The sequence below is a fragment of the Benincasa hispida genome, chromosome 8 (genome assembly GCF_009727055.1).
Source record: "Benincasa hispida cultivar B227 chromosome 8, ASM972705v1, whole genome shotgun sequence".
Taxonomy (NCBI): domain Eukaryota; kingdom Viridiplantae; phylum Streptophyta; class Magnoliopsida; order Cucurbitales; family Cucurbitaceae; genus Benincasa; species Benincasa hispida.
In genome coordinates, this window is record NC_052356.1 from 9,150,004 (window position 1) to 9,167,369 (window position 17,366).

Sequence of the window (17,366 nt, forward strand, 5' to 3'; positions counted from 1 at the left end):
CGTTGGGTTGGAATCGGTCGGCATGTTCTGTGAGTTTCGGAATTTAATAATCAATCGGTCACATCTGTTTTTATTTTGGGTTTCGATGTGTTCTGCATAGGTTGAGGACGAAGATAATATAGTTAGAGCCAGATAAAGTGAGAGCGAGTTAGTTTTGCGAGAGCAATATAAGCGAGTGCAAGATCAGCGAGATCGACACTGGGGAGAGTTGGATCAGCAAGAGCGAGATGGACGAGAGCATAATAGGCAAAAGTGATATATGAAAGAGTGAGACAAGCTAAGTCTATATTGTTATTGATTTTTTTTAAGAACCTTCTAACTGATAGATTGAATGTTCATATCATGCAGGAGTAATTTAAGATGTCAAAAACTTTGAAAATACGTGAAGTTGATAGGTTTCCCTAGTAAGAATGAGTCTGGCCCACTTTGCGAATGCCAACAAGATTGTGAAGGATAAGCTTACCTGAGGGCAGTTAGAGATGTTCAAGAGAACAACTTCTTTGTTAGATGAAAGGTCGTTGAGGGAATTGAAGAAGCAGAGAGCAGACTCGATCAACTTCTTTGTTAGATGAAAGGTCGTCACATTTTCGAAAGACAATTTTTTGTTGATTACTAGTTTGTGCTAGTCCTTTACGCGAGTTGTTCGAAGTGAGGAGTCCTCACAAGAACTTGCAAGGAAATATTTTGGTAATCAGTAGACTTTGGATGCATTCCACCTGAATTTACTAGAAGAAGAATATAAGAATTTGGAGTTCGAAACGATGATGATGCTGTTAAGATCACCCTACAAAGATCTTAGCGTTACAAATAGTTGAACTCTACAAAGATCTTCCCAGAAAAGAAGGAAGCAAACATCACCATCGTTCTGTATGTATTGTGGAGGGGCTTTGTAGTCAAGCTTATATTTAACTCTCATGATAACATCATACTCTGTAACCCTATAAATGTGAGCTTTAAGTTCTTCATACTTCAATGTAATAGGCACATTAACTCCTGTTAGCTTGCCTTCAATATACAAATTTTGGTTCTCATCCCAATCACCTCCGTATCGAATGAGTAGACATTTTTCTGTCATCCTACAAAGCAAGAGAACATTTTCCATTAAGTTGTACAAGCAGATGAATATCGTCTAATACATATTGATTTCTCTCGTTGTCGCTCTCTCTTGTTCTCGTTCTCATGACTCTCGCTATCGCTCTTTTTCGCTCTCACACTCTCTCGTTGTCGCTCCCTCTCACTCTTTCACTCAAAACCTTAAACCCTTGGTAATGATTGCTCTCACTCAGACTCCTTTTGTTATGCTATTTTCATATCTTTTTTGAAACCACGTTCCAACAAACACCAATGAAACCATGTTCTACAAAAGTCTGTTCCGTTCTGAAAACTTCGTTTGGTTTTGAAAAACTCCATTTTGGAAAACCTTGTTCAACAAAATCATAGTTCAAATGCAGTTTAGATTTTAAAAAATTCACCATTATATTTTTGGTGTGTTAACGATTTGAGGTTTTAGACAGATGATTTTGTGAAAATTGTCAAATCATTCATACACTGACAAACAATCACATCATGATGGAAAAGAGACAGCAAAAGCGAGATCCATTGAAGCGAGAGCGAGACCAATATCGTGAGGGGCAATTCTTGTAATTTAATATCGTGATGATGTCAATTGAGGGTCAATTGACTTTTTTAAAAAAAAAAAAAGGATCATTTGGCATTATGGGCCTAAATTATAGGTCATCAACCCAAATTTCCCAAGAGTCTCCATTAGAAATCAAAATTGGGTAACTTTGTAATTGAAATAAAGATTGAATTCATGAATGGCCACCCAGATAAAAGGAAAATTTCACAAAATAACCTAAAAACCAAAAACTTTTCTATGAATGACCTCTTTCTAAAAATTTTGTTCTCATTGACATTTTCCATACGTGAAATACCATCTTTGCCTTTAGTTTTAAATGTTATTGTCCCTTCTTTTATTCTTGTTCATCCTTTGTGAAGGAACTCGTTTTACGGAGAACCTATGAGTGGAAGCGGATTGTCCAAATCCCATTTCGATTGAAACAAACATTTACAATCAACAATACAGATTATGCATCAAAACATAAATTACAGCATGCTTTTGAATAAGAAAAAGGGTTTAGAGATTATATCTTTGAAGAACTCTTCAAGTAAATCTCTCAAACTAATTCGAACGCCTCGAACAGCAACAAACTCTTCTCAAACAGCAACAAGTCTCGAACCAAAAGAGAGGACACTACCACTTGGTGACCTTGGTATTCTCGATGTGAGAACCCAAGAGTGGTGGGCTCTTGCTATTTTGGTTAGGAGAGAGTTTAGAAGTTGGAGGAGGAAGACGATTGAATGAAGAACAAGCTATCACATGGAGTTTTCTTTAATCGTATAGAGAAAAGAGTCTATGGCATAGGCTCTAATCAAATCGTGTAGTAGACTTCACAAGTTGTGTAACTCTTCTTCTTGGAATAATAAAATCATATTTCATTTACCCCAATTTGCCACAAAAACTGATTAACTTCCTACTATGGTGATTAGAGAGAAAAAGGGAATTGACTATCAAATAATTAATAATTATAAATAAATATGACAATCAACTTATCATATTATATTTATAACCTATAGTTTTAATATTGCATCATATACAATATAAACTATAGTTCTTTTTCTCTATTTTATGACATTTAATATAAATCATATTTATGTTAAATTTAACAATTATGTGAATCTCATTCAAATATTTATTCCTCCAATTAAACAATAATGTATCAAATACATTATGTCCAAATTATATCATATATAATTAAATTCCCTCTATTAATTTGAACATTTCAAATTAACCCAAAAACTGATTCTCAACTAAATCCTTTGAGCTACCAAAGGGACCTTATGAACCTGTAGCTTGAAGCTCCAACGGTACGTGAATAAATAATTAAACTCTTAATTACTTTATCCACCATTCGTTAACTGTCGAACACTCCATTAAATACCGACAGCTGCACTCTTCGCACTACAAATATATTTCTGTGTCCATTGGATATAACCAATCAACGATACTATGACCCTTCACAAATTGCTTATAAGTACAGTTGGGCCAAATTACCGTTTTGCCCCTATAGTTACATCTAACTCCTTAAGTACTATTGATCCCTTTAATGAACAATAGATCATAGTCTCATTATGACTAAACTCCCCTCAGGCCAAGAGAGGATGTGGCGCTACATTGTTCAAGACTCAGAACCAGCCCTTAAGGGATCAATTTATCTACTTACCCATACTTCGAGGAAGGAGTGAATTCCATCTTGTTGTAGCTGAGTTCCCAACTCCCAAATCAGACGAATCCCAAAATGGTAGGTTTGTTGAGTCAACGATCTGGCCACTCTCACCAACACAAATCAAAGGACTGCCCTCATAGGCAGGAGTTCACAACTAACTCAGGATTAAGGTCATGTTACCTATGGTCATCCTAGTGAAATGAAAGCTTCTATTATGAACAGCGTTATATAACGAGACTAAACATTTCATGGTCCGGTCTTATACAAACTCTTTTATATAGAATATCCCCGTTCGCATGTCTAATACATGAATGATCAGAATCAGATCATTTGTAGCACTTTACAATATTTGTAACATCTACAAAGCGGGTCACACTCGTAATGTCACCAGGATAAGGTACCCAGCCTTATCAATATACTACAGACCATTTAGGTTATCACTTAAACATGATCCGCCTATATGTCTCCACATATATGTTTAAGTTACAACAATAACCTTGGATGTTAGTTTATTGGTTTATGGTTAATGCAACTAAAATATCATATATTTCATAGACAGAGTGAATAAAATATCAAATATTATTAATCATATAAATATTTGTTCGTACATGGTTTACGAACTATAGGACCCTACGAGATTTAGGGCATCAACCCCAACAATGATCTTCCCTTCCAACCACAGAATAACCTACCATAAATGAATGTAACTATTTATTCTCAACCAACATTGTACCACTAGAATTCAATGTTATTGCTTCTTAACCATGGGACAAGTAATGGAATATCATTTTCAACTCTTCAGCTTCAACTCCATTCAATTTATTTTGTGAGTTTAGAGCGAGCATTCTTCGAAGAAGATCATTCTATATACCTAGAAACGAATACTGTAAGTATTAACTGAAAGTTTTAGAAGTTCGTTCATTATTATTTTTTCAATCGTGTACCACTATATATGCAATCATGTATCGTCATATTTGCGATTGTATATCATGAGGTACACGATCGTGTACCACAACATACATGATCATGTATTATTAGATATTAGATTATATACCATTGTATATATGATTGTATATGTGGTGGTATACAATCATGTACCTCATGATATACGATCGTATATCCTTTTGTAGGCGATCGTTTACCAAACACATTTTTGTTTATGTAATTTCAAGGTTTGATCGATTATTATAATTGGCGTATTGTAGATAAATGAAATTACGTCGCATCTTTGTACGGTATAGCGGGGAGTGGGACCAGACCAGAAGTGACTATGTTGGCGGTCACATGAAAGGTCTAAAGATTAGACATGATATATCCTGTAGTGAACTAGTGAGTCTTCTACACCAACACTGAATATCGATCCGGATAGATTTAATATACACATCAAATGTTGTTACAATCTATTGGTCTAAGCTCCTCCAATCGATATAGTCGATGAGGAAAACCTTAGTTTTTTTTTAAGGCAGTGATGCATCCTGGATACCTCTGTTTGTATCAGTCATACCACATGGTATCATAAATCTACACTGAGAACATGTACCATCAAGACAATCTAACCATTCTAACCATTCCAACTAGTCAAAACTTTGGTGTTCCAACTACATCAAGACATAACATTCCCATTATGTCTTCACTAGATGAGAACATCGAGCCATGTAACCTACAGGATGATGGAAATGAAACTTGGATGGGTCACAACATCCAAACGAGATGCACCTCACAGACTTATACTAAATATGGATACGGACAATCTCTAGGTCCACAACCAGTTCTAACACCTTTCATTCATATTCCAACCCCACCTGCTCCGAGCCCACCAATGGCGATGTCCTTAGATCCAATTCAGTCAAATGTTCATACCCAACCATTCATAGATGTACCTAGAGCATCTTGCCCATCTTATGATGAACTTTTCTTAATACCTCACGACTGCCTAAATGACGAGGATATAAAAATTGGTCAGATTTTCTTTTCCAAGTATGAGTTATCTGTTAAATTGTCAATGCTTGCGATAAGAAAGAATTTTGACTACCATGTAAAGAAGTCAATGAAGAGCTTGTTAACCATGCAGTTTTAGTGAGGAATGTAAGTGGCAGGTCCATGCAAAAAAATTGGTAAAAAGTGATTCCTTTAAGGTGACGAAATATCAAAGCATACATATATGTGCACTTGAAATAAGGAGTGGAATCATTGACAGGCTAAGAGTTGGGTTATTGGACATTTAATCAAGTCCAAATATGATCAAGTCGGTCGATCATATCGCCCAAGGGATATAATTGAAGACGCTTGAAGAGATTATGACGTGAATATAAGCTATGGACGGGTTTACTGCACACGAGAATATGCATTGGTATACTTATGAGGGTCGCCAGAAGGATCCTAGTGTGATGCGATATGGGGGATACAATGGTGGGCAAGAGTTTATTAAGTCCATTGTAGGTATGATAAGATGACCACAAACATAATAGAATGCTTTAATGCATTATTAAAGGATGCTCGAGAACTCCTCATCACAAAACTGTTGGAGCCAAACGTGAGTGGCTACAAGGTTGGTTCTACATTCATCAAACAAATGCAGTTGCATGCACAAACATAGTTTCTAATTATGCATTTGATATTCTGAAGACTGAAGAATTGAATTCTAGAACGTATCGTGTTTTCCCAATTAACATGCATATCATCAATGTAGATTATGGACATTTGGGGTTCATGGATCTTCATGCACGTACATATAGTTACATGGAATTCAATTGTTTAGAGATTTCTTATCGCATGCAATTGTTGTGGCTGAACTTCGAAACATAAATGTTCAAACTCTATGCGCAAAATGGTTTATTGTTGAATGTGTAATTGCTACGTACGTATTAATTGCATGCAATTATTGTTGAATGGGCATCAGTAGAATGTTCATATCCTAATACAAACAATTAATGTTTAGACGATCATGAGTTAGTTCTAAATGATCATATAAATAATCTTAAAAGATCATATAGTTCATCCTAAATGATCGTGTAGATGATCCTAAACGAGCATTTGTACAATCGTTTAGATAATCATGTACGATTGTATAGTTAATCATGTAGGATCATTTAATATTACGTACATAATTGTTTAAGATTACATGCATGATCATTTCATATTACCTATATAATCATTTATGATTATCTGAACGATAAAGTATTAAATACAACTGGAATTAGAAATACTTACATCCTTAAGCACTCATTTGTTCCTATCGAGTGTTTTGTAGAACTCTTTGGTCCATAAGGTATACACTGTTGGGTTTTATGCCCTAAAACTCGTAGATAGTAAATGTTATTAATTGACCATCATCAATAAAGACTTATCGATGTTAATTCAATAAATGTTATTGATTATGTTGTATTCTATTTTGTCTTAATAATCCTAAATCCAATAAACTAACATCCAAGGCTGCCTTATGAGTCTTGATTGTATATGAAAACATATAGGAATCAATGTTCAAGATACAACCTAAAGGGTCTATAGTATCGGGATAAGGTTGGGTACCTTATCTTGGTGGCACTATGGATACAGTCCACTTTGTATTTGATACAAACACAATGATCCAACACGTTCGTGTAGGTGATAGGCGAGTGGGGTATCCTATGCAATAAGTTTGCATAAGACCGGACCACGAAATAGTAACCACTAGATGTAACGTCGCTAACTAGTTATTCCTATTTCAATTGGATGACTTAGACAACTTAGTCTTAATCCTGAGTGTATTATGAACTTCAATTCACGAGGGAATGCCCTTTGATTTGTATGGGTGAGAATGGCTAGTTTTCCTACTCAATAAGCCTACCATTTTAGGGACAAAACCGAGAGGAAGCTGGGAACATAATAATACAAGATCGAATTCACTCCTTCCCGACTTCAAGGTAAGTAGATGAGTATTCCCTTAAATGGTGTCTTCGGGACTTGAACAAAGGGTCCTACCCTCTTGTTGACCCGGGAGGGTTTCTATTTATTGGTTGGACCATAAACAAGTTGTTCATTAGAGGAACACTGGTACTTAAAGAGTCCAAGGTAACCCAAGGGTAAAACGGTAATTTGATCCAGTTAGCGTTATGAACACTCGTGAAGGACTAACTAATTATTATTGGTCAATATCTGTGGATACATAAATAAATGTACAGTGAGAAGAGTGCAGTTGTGGGTCTTTAGTGGAGTATACTCACAGTTAACGAATATTGATTAATTTGGTTAATGAGTTTAGCCAATTAATCTCATATCGTTGAAACTTCTAATTTGCAAGTCCGCCAAATCTCCTTATAGCTCATTAAAGGATATTAAAGAGGAATGATTTGAATTGTTCAGATCAAATTGAGGAAATTGTATATTAATGTGATTAATATATAATTGATTATGGATGTAATCTATAATTTAAATTAAGTTGGAGATAAATATTTGAATGAGATTCAAATATTTAATTCAAGAAAATTACATTCATGAAGAATTTATCAATTAAATTAATAGAGAAATGGTGCACATAAACATACGATGTTTATTTATGTTAATTAAATATATACGTTAAATTAGATTTAATATATAGATGATTATTTAATTAATGTGCTAATTAATTAAATAAACGTTATTTAATTAATTGAGCACATGGGTACATTGAGAAAAACTTAAAGAAGGGTTAACCTTCTCCATATAAATTCTTCCTTATGGCCCTTTTAGGGCATGAATTCATTTGGTAAATTTTAACATAGTCACCAAAAGAAAATCCTCTCTACTCTCTCCAAAAAAATCTCTCTACCTCTTCCTCTTCTAATAATTGGATACCACCTATCCTTCTATTGGAATCCTAGAGAATAACAAGGTTATTCTCGTGGTAATGTTCAAGATTGATTGAGGAGACACTCGTGTTTAAGATCAATTGAAGAGATGTTCGTTGGAAAACCGAGAGGCTCTTTCTAGAAGCTTGGGAACCTTCAAAGGTAAGAAATAGTTTTCCTTTTTAGTTTCTCTTAATTAAAGTATGTTTTTAACATGTTGATCCTTCATTAGTTTTGTTTTAGAACACTGTTTTTGTTTATTCAAAAAATCGATTTTTGGAATACAAGGCGTTCACATGCTTTCGCTTGGGATTCGATCCCTACATATACCACCGTTCGCTTCTCATTTTTTGTTTTTGGGTTGGCTCTCCATTTCTTTTATGTCGACCATAGAACATTTGGGATCGGGAACAACGGGTCATATGATCTAACCATCCTAGTGAGAAAGTCAGGGACAAGGATCAATGGTTCTGATTATAACATCTGTGGATGGTTTCAATTCCTTTACAAGTGGATGAGGCTCGTTTGGAGGTGGTTGGGTTATCTAGGCACATCCTGAGTTAATTAAGCTTCTATAGACTCACCCTCTTTTTGGCCCTTTTCACCTCTTCAAATGTAAACTTTTCCGGCTTCTTCCTTTTTCAGTGCACAAGACGTTCATCTTTCTCCTACAATTAAATTGTAAATTAGTAACTATAGTGTTAATGTCAGTAGTTCATACTAAGGTCGTACCTTATTTTGAGTGACCTCTTTTTGTATTGCACTCCCTTCAACTTCAGCTTGTAACTCAATTGTCAAATTCAAGTCGAAATGAGTCTGCACATTGAACAGTTTTACAGAAAGTTGACCTTCATCGACGATCGATCCAATTGATGGTTCATTGTGTTGGAATATACCATCGTGTAGCAGAAGTGACCAGGATCCATAAACACTCTAATTCATTGATTTTGGCAGAAAAGAAAGCATGCTTCAATAGAAATAAATGGGTTTCAAGACATACCTTTGAAGAATTTCCTCTAAGCTTGAATTCTAGCTGCAAATCTCCTCTGAATCTTGTTGTAGACCACCCCAAGATCTTCCCTACTATCCTCTTGGTGCTCTAGATTGAGTAGTGGAACTCAAAATAAGCCTGAATTAGGGGAATATGGAGACAAGCTCATAGCTGTAACCCAACTTGAAGAACACCCTTCTTCTCTCGAATTTTTCAGAGAAATTCTATCAATTGCATTACTTCATAATCACTCCAATCTTTTCAATATATTGCAGACAGTCATGCAAAGAGATTAGCTGCATGAAATGCAGCTCATGCTTGGAGTTAATGAAGCTTGAAGGTAGTGGGTTGTTAGTGAGCTACTCGAAGAAATAATGGAAAATGTCAATTTTTCATTTTTGTGATTTTTCATTCTTTTTCAATTTTTCAAATATTGATTTCATAAATCAATTTTTTTAATAAAATTGAAAATAATATTAATTTCACAAAATTAATTTTCTTAATAAATAGTTATTTAAACAATTTAAATCATTCTAATTAATTTAATATCAAATATTAAATTAATTTTACACAATTCCATCTTCAAATATTTAAATCATATTTAAATATTATTTATCCAATTTCATTTAATTCTAATTTGGATGTTTCAAATTAACTTATCACGTTACTCTAGAGCTAATCCATTTATGAGTTAGTAGGGGGACCTCGCGGACCTAAAGATCATGGGCTCCAAGGATCCGAGATTAATCGGCTAAACTCATTAGACCGAACTAACCCCCATTCGTTAACTAATAGGTGATTCTAAAGCCCATAGCTGAACTCCTCTCATTGTAGATATATTATATCCACTTGATATAACCATGATTAGTAAGTTAACCCTTCGCAGGTTGTTTGTAATAACGGTTGGGTCGAATCTCTGTTTTACCCCTGAAATTACCTCTTGTTTCTTAAGTTCCACTGATCCCCTAATGAACAATTGATTTATGATCTAATCAACAAATCGAATCCCTCCCAGGCTAATGAGAGGGTGAGACCTCTTGTCCAAGACCCAGAATCAGCACTTGAAGGGAACAACCTCTTTACTAACCCTAATCTGGTAGGAGTGAATTTTGTCTTATACCCTACGTCCCCAACGATTCATCCGATCTTATCCCCAAAATGGGAGGCTTATTGAGTAGAAGTAATTGGTCTATTCTCACCGTTTGCAGATCAAAGGATAATCCCAAACAAACAGAAGTTCATAGTTAGCTCAGGATTAAGGTCAAGTTACCTAGGTCATCGCTTTGAAATAGTCAATCTTAGACAGTAAACAACGTTATAAAGTAAGAGTGATTGATTTCGTGTCCTAACATGCACGAATTAGGATCACTTTGTTTGTAGCACTTTACAACTCTTTGTAACAACTACAGAGTAGGGTGTATGCAATAGTGTTACCAGAATAAGGCACCCAATCTTATTCATATAGTATAGATCATTTTGACTATTTACTTGAACCTGATCCACTTGTATGTCTCCACATAAAGTTTAAGTACTCATATAATAGTCAAAGGACTTAGGTTTATTGGATTTCTAAAAACTAATATATTCAATAACAACTTATTGAATTTTCATAATAAGTTCTATTGTTTACAAACCACGAGTTTTAGGACATAAAACCCAACAAACTCCCACTTGGACTAAAACTCTAATGGTAACTTATATATCCGATATAAGACTGAGTTTCTGAGTTTTATAGAGAAATACAATAAACTAAGGCATCCCATACCAATGGCTTACCATTCAGTATCTCATACCCGATATTTCTCCCACTTGCCCTAGGTTATTAACCTGGTATTTCTAGTCTTACTAGGTGATTCTTAAACACTTTAGCCGAGAGAATCATTGTAAACATATTATTGTACAATAGGCTTCTTATTAAACTATATGAGGAATTCATCTAATTCTCAATAATGACTAGGAAGCGGACTTTCCTCCCACTATATTGAGGTACTCTTAACTCTTTGATTAAGATGTGTATGAACTGTCTTAACAACTCTTGTTACCAGTCATATCTAGAAATCTTAAAACTTATTATACTTTAATCTTAGCCGTTTTAAATATCTAAATATTTGCAAATGGCTTTTAACAATTTGATTCTTAACAGAAGTTGCTATGAGGTAGAACAAACATATTTTCTGAAAATGAACATTTCATTCAAAACAAAAATATGTACAATATGTTTATTACAAGTTTTACAAAAACAGGTAATATCAACATTAGCAGAAACTTCTCCCAATGATCAAGCTGAGTAAGCGGTCTTCAGGAACTAAGTTGCCTATTTAGCTTTCTCTACTTTCTTCTCAACAAGGTATTTAGGGCAATTTCTCTTCCAGTGCCCTTCCTCGTTGCGGTAGAAATATTTCCCTTTCTCTGCAGCGGTTTTCTTGCTTTTCTTGCCAGCAGGCTTCTTTTTCCCTTCCACTTTGTCTTTCTTTGTTGAAATACTCTTACTCTATAAAGATGAGGCAACATCAGGCTTGGAGGACGTTCCTCTCTTCTCAGCAGAAGCGACATTTACTTCTGGTTCCAGACCCTTCGTTCTAAACATAGTCTGGAAAGCCTGTAGCTCATTCAATAAAGTTGTCAAATTGTATTCAATTTTATTCATCAATGCATTCGTACAGAATTGGAGAAAACTCTTCGAAAGAGATTCTAGAATAAAACCAACTTGACTTCTCTCGTCTATCACAACACCGTTTACTTCAGCCACAATAAAATAGACCAACATGTCCAGGACATGTTCACGAACTGATGTCTTTCATGCGACTATTGTAAATGTATTTGATAGCATCATGCCTCAGGATGAAGGACGGTTGTCCAAACATCCCTCTTAAAGATTCCATAATCTCTTTGGCAGTACTCATATCCTCGTGTTTCTTCGCCAAAACGTCAGATAAACTGGCGAGAATATAAGCACGAGCTTTATCATTCGTCCTGATCCATCTATCAAACGCTTCTCGAATAGTTCGGTTGGAATTAGAGCTAGGAATGAGAGGACATTCCTCTAAATCACAAATTGTCTATCGTGAGTATCGTGTTCAAATTTGATTTCCATGTCACATAGTTATCCCCATCAGTTTATCCGAAGCCAACAATTGTATAATTGAACTCGTCATTCTGAAATTATAAACAAATTCTATAAGTGTATTGCTTTTAAATCAAATCAAGTTTTAGCAAAGCGATAATGTACCCATAATCATTATTTTTGCAACGATACTTAAGTGATTTAGAACAAATGCTACCGAGGGGCAATCAAGAATTCCTTCACAGAAGCAAGACAATTCTTGACCAAATACTATCTCCATAATAACTCATATTCTGATAGTCATTTAGTTATCATTTTCGGTCAAGATCATTACTAACACTTAGTAAGTCTTGTAAGTGTAGACCCGCCATTTTCAGATCTTACAGAACAGTATGAGTATGCCTCCATAGAAGACAAATACCCAAGACAGAACTATAAGAACCTATTCATTTTACTGAAGCCTAGGTTGTTCTGAATCCTATGTTACAACCCTCCGAGGCCGCGGTTAACGACTAGCTAGTGTCGCATAAAAACGACAGCAGGCGCAACATAGGAATCTCACGGTTCAAAATAATGGAGGACATCGTAGGATAATGTTGACACATTTCCTTCACCCACTTACTATGAACGACTTCCCTCATTCACCTTGTTATTGACCCATACAAACACTTTCCGAATGGAGCAATCGAGGTAAAATTGACACGAAGCCGAGCATGGATCTCACGGTGTGAACTCTTGAGGACGTGAAAGCTAATAACTATATATTATATCTGTCTCTTATACACATCTAGATGTGTATAAGAGACAGGTGTGAAATCTTGAGGACGTGAAAGCTAATAACTTTTATTCTCCCACTGAAGTGTTCTAAATGTTTGGGTAAATTTATACTTAGGTTCTTTTCGGCTAATAAAAAAAATCCTAAGTCTAGGTGCTGTCTCTTATACACATCTAGATGTGTATAAGAGACAGCCTCTGAACCGCTCGAACCGCTCCAAAATGAACTCAAGTAGCTTGAACCAGACCTAAACCGTCTGGACCGGAACAACCAAGTTTGAACCGAACCAGCCAAAAACCATTTGAGGCTGAACCGGACTGGACCACAAGAGAACCGATCGAACCGGCAGCTCTTGCTCTACGCTCAATCTCGCTAAGTCTCATCGTTTAGCAATGACGACTGAAGCTACATGATCATTATCTTTTCCTCACATTGTCTAATGCATGAAGCTAAACGATCGTTTAGCTACTGAAGCTCAACGACGATATGAACAGAGACTGATTTTCTAGAATCTGTAACTCGGCCTCTTCGCTTGTTTCTTCGATTTGCAGTTTAATTTCAACTCTAATGACTCCAAATAAATTATAGACTCTTGGAAACACATATAAGCTCATCAAGCAAGAGCCAATTACAAATTTAAATGAGAAATCAAAGAGAAATTAAAAGTCAAAACTCAAAGAACCATATTAGTACGGCAGTTTCATATAACTCATATAAAACACCCACCAAACCAAAATTAAACTGAATTGAATGCTTAGAAGTTGCTTTGATACCAATTGTTGGAATATACCATCGTGCAGCGGAAATGACTAGGATCCATAAGCACTCTAATTCATTAATTTTAGCAGAAAAGAAAGCATGATTCAACATAAATAGATGGGTTTCAAGACATACTTTTGAAGAACTTCCTTTAAGCTTGAATTCCAGCTACAAATCTCCTCTGAATCTTGTTGTAGACCACCCCAAGATCTTCTTTACTATTCTCTTGGTGCTCTAGATTGAGTAATGGGACTCAAAATAAGTCTAAATTAAGGGAATATGGAGACAAGCTCACAACTGTAACCCAATGTGAAGAACACCCTTCTTCTCTCGAATTTTTCAGAGAAATTCTATCAGCTGCATTACTTCATAATCACTCCAATCTCTTCAATATATTGCAGACAGTCATGCAAAGAGATTAGTTGCATTAAATGCAGCTCATGCTTGGAGTTAATGAAGCTTGAAGATGGAGAGTTGTTAGTGAGCTACTTGAAGAAGTAATGGAAAATGTCAATTTTCCATTTTTGTGATTTTTCATTCTTTTTCAATTTTTCAAATATTGATTTCATAAATCAATTCTTTTAATAAAATTGAAAATAATATTAATTTCACAAAATTAATTTAATAAATTAATTTTCTTAATAAATAATTATTTAAACAATTTAAATAATTCTAATTAATTTAATATAAAATATTAAATTAATTTTACACAATTCCATCTTCAAATATTTAAATCATATTTAAATATTATNATTTAAATAATTCTAATTAATTTAATATAAAATATTAAATTAATTTTACACAATTCCATCTTCAAATATTTAAATCATATTTAAATATTATTTCTCCAATTTCATTTAATTCTAATTTCAATGTTTTAAATTAACTTATCACGTTACTCTAGAACTAATCCATTTACGAGCTAGTAGGGGGACCTGACGGACCTACAGATCATGAGCTCTAACGATCCGAGATTGATCGGCTAAATTCATTAGACAGAACTAACCCCCGTTTGTTAACAATGAATGATTCCACTAAAGCTCATAGTTGAACTCCCCTCACTGTAGATATATTATGTCCACTCGATATAACCATGATTAGTAAGTTAACCCTTCATAGGTTGTTCGTAATAACAATTGGGTCAAAACTCTATTTTACCCTCGAAATTACCTCTTGTTCCTTAAGTTCCACTGATCCCCTAATGAACAATTGATTTGTGATCAATCAACAAATCGAATCCCTCTCGGACCAATGAGATGGTGAGACCTCTTGTTCAAGACCCAGAATCAACACTTGAAGGGAACAACCTCTCTACTAACCCTAATCGGATAGGAGTGAATTCCGTCTTGCACCCTATGTCCCCAACTATTCATCCGATCTTATCCCCAAAATGGGAGGCTTATTGAGTAGAGGTAGTTGGTCTACTCTCACCGTTTGCAGATCAAAGGATAATCCAGAACAAACAGGAGTTCATAGTTAGCTCAGGATTAAGGTCAAGTTACCTAAGTCATCGCTTTGAAATAGTCAGTCTTAAACAGTAAACAATGTTATAAAGTAAGAGTGACTGATTTCGTGGTCCGATCTTGCACAAAACTCATTTGCACAGGACACCTTCACTCCTCATGTCCCAACATGCACGAATTAGGATAACTTCGTTTATAGCACTTTACAACTCTTTGTAAAAACTACAAAATAGGTCGTATCCAATAGTGTTACCAAAATAAGACACCCAACCTTATTCATATACTATAGATCATTTTGACTATTTATTCAAACCTGATCCACTTGTATATCTCCACATAAAGTTCAATTACTCATATAATAGTCAAGGAACTTAGATTTATTGGATTTCTAAAAAAATATATATTCAATAACAATTTAATGAATTTTTAGAATAAGTTCTATTGTTTACAAACCATGAGTTTTAGGACATAAAACCCAACACATTGATCGTTCGATCATCAACTCTTTCATCGACGATTCATTTTTCAGCCGTTATATTTTCAACAACTACTGATGGTTCGTTCTCCATTTCAACGTCTTCATCAACGGTTTTACCCTCAACGGCTACGTCCAGTATTTAAAATCCTATGTTCATCAACTACCGTTGCATTGGCATTATACATAGTTGTTTATGTTCCTTGACTGGTTTGTCCATCAAATGTTGCAGTTGTAATGATTCATCAATTGACTCGTTATTAATAAGTATGGGCTGCTCGTGGAGGGGGGTTCATCCTGTTGGGGTTTGTGCCCTAAAGTCTCGTGTCCTGTAGTTTGTAAACAATTTTGTACGAACGCTTGTGATGTATAATATATATGATATCTACATCACATCTTGACTTTGCACATTTAGATGTTTTTATTTTACCATAAACCAATAAACTTAATATCCCTGGTTTTCTTTATGTAACTTAAGCATGTATGTAGTGACATACAAGTGGATCATGTCTTAAGTGACAACCAAAATGGTATGTAGTATATGGATATAGGAGGGAAACCTTATCCTGATAACACTACGGACACGGCCCGCTTTATGGAATAGTTACAAGTATTATGACTTATCACAGATGGTCTAATCCTGATCATTCGTGTAGGGGACATACGAGTGAGGCGTCCTATACAAAGAGTTTGTATAAGACCTAACCTCGAAGTGTTAACGTCTCTTCATATAACTTCTTCATGACAGAGACTTCACTTCACTAGAAGGACCATAGGTAACATGACCTCAATCCTGAGTGAGTTGGGAACTCCGGCCATTGAGGGCGGTCCTTTGATTTACATGGCTGTGAGTGGCCAGAGCCCGACTCAAATATACCACTTTGGGGATTCGTCTGATTTATGAGCTGGAAACTCAGCTTCACAAGATGAAGTTCACTCCTTCCACGAAGCAAGGGTAAGTAGATAGATTACTCTCTTAAGGGCTAATCCTAGGGCTTGAACGATGTAGCACCATACACCTTCTCATGGCTCGAGAGGTGTTCACACATAGTAGGACTATGTTGTATTGTTCATTAGAGGGATCAGTGGTACTTAAGGAGTAAGATATAACTACAGGGGCAAAACGGTAAGTTTTGTACTTACTAGCATTTGTGAAGGGTCATCGTACTGATGATTGGTTATATCTAATGGACATAGAAATATATCTATGGTAAGAAGAGTTCAACTTTCGATCTTTAGTGGAATACCTAGTAGTTAACGGATGGTGGATATCGTGGCTAAAGAGTTTAGTCAATTATTCACGTACCATCGGAGCTTTGAGCCATAGGTCCATAAGGTCCCCTTGGTAGCTTTGATACAAGTTGAGAATCAGTTTTTGGGTCAATTTGAAATGTTCATATTGACAAGAGGGAGTTCGATTATATATAATATAGTTGAACTAGTTAATTGTATATGATATAATTAACTTTATGTATGAGATACATTAATTTGAAGAAAATTGGATGTAAATATGATTTATATCTAGTGGAGAAAAATTTCTATGGTTAGTATATGATATTAATCCATAGGTTATGAATATAATGTGGTTATATTCATTGTCTATTAATTGGACGGTTAAGGGATAATAGGTTGGCGTCTCTTCTGTTTTCATAACGGATGAATAAGTTGAAGAATCGCTTTAAGAAGCTTAAATAGCTCGCGGTGTGTTTAGTGTTGGAGGTGCAGACATAGTGTTGAAGTGTGTCAT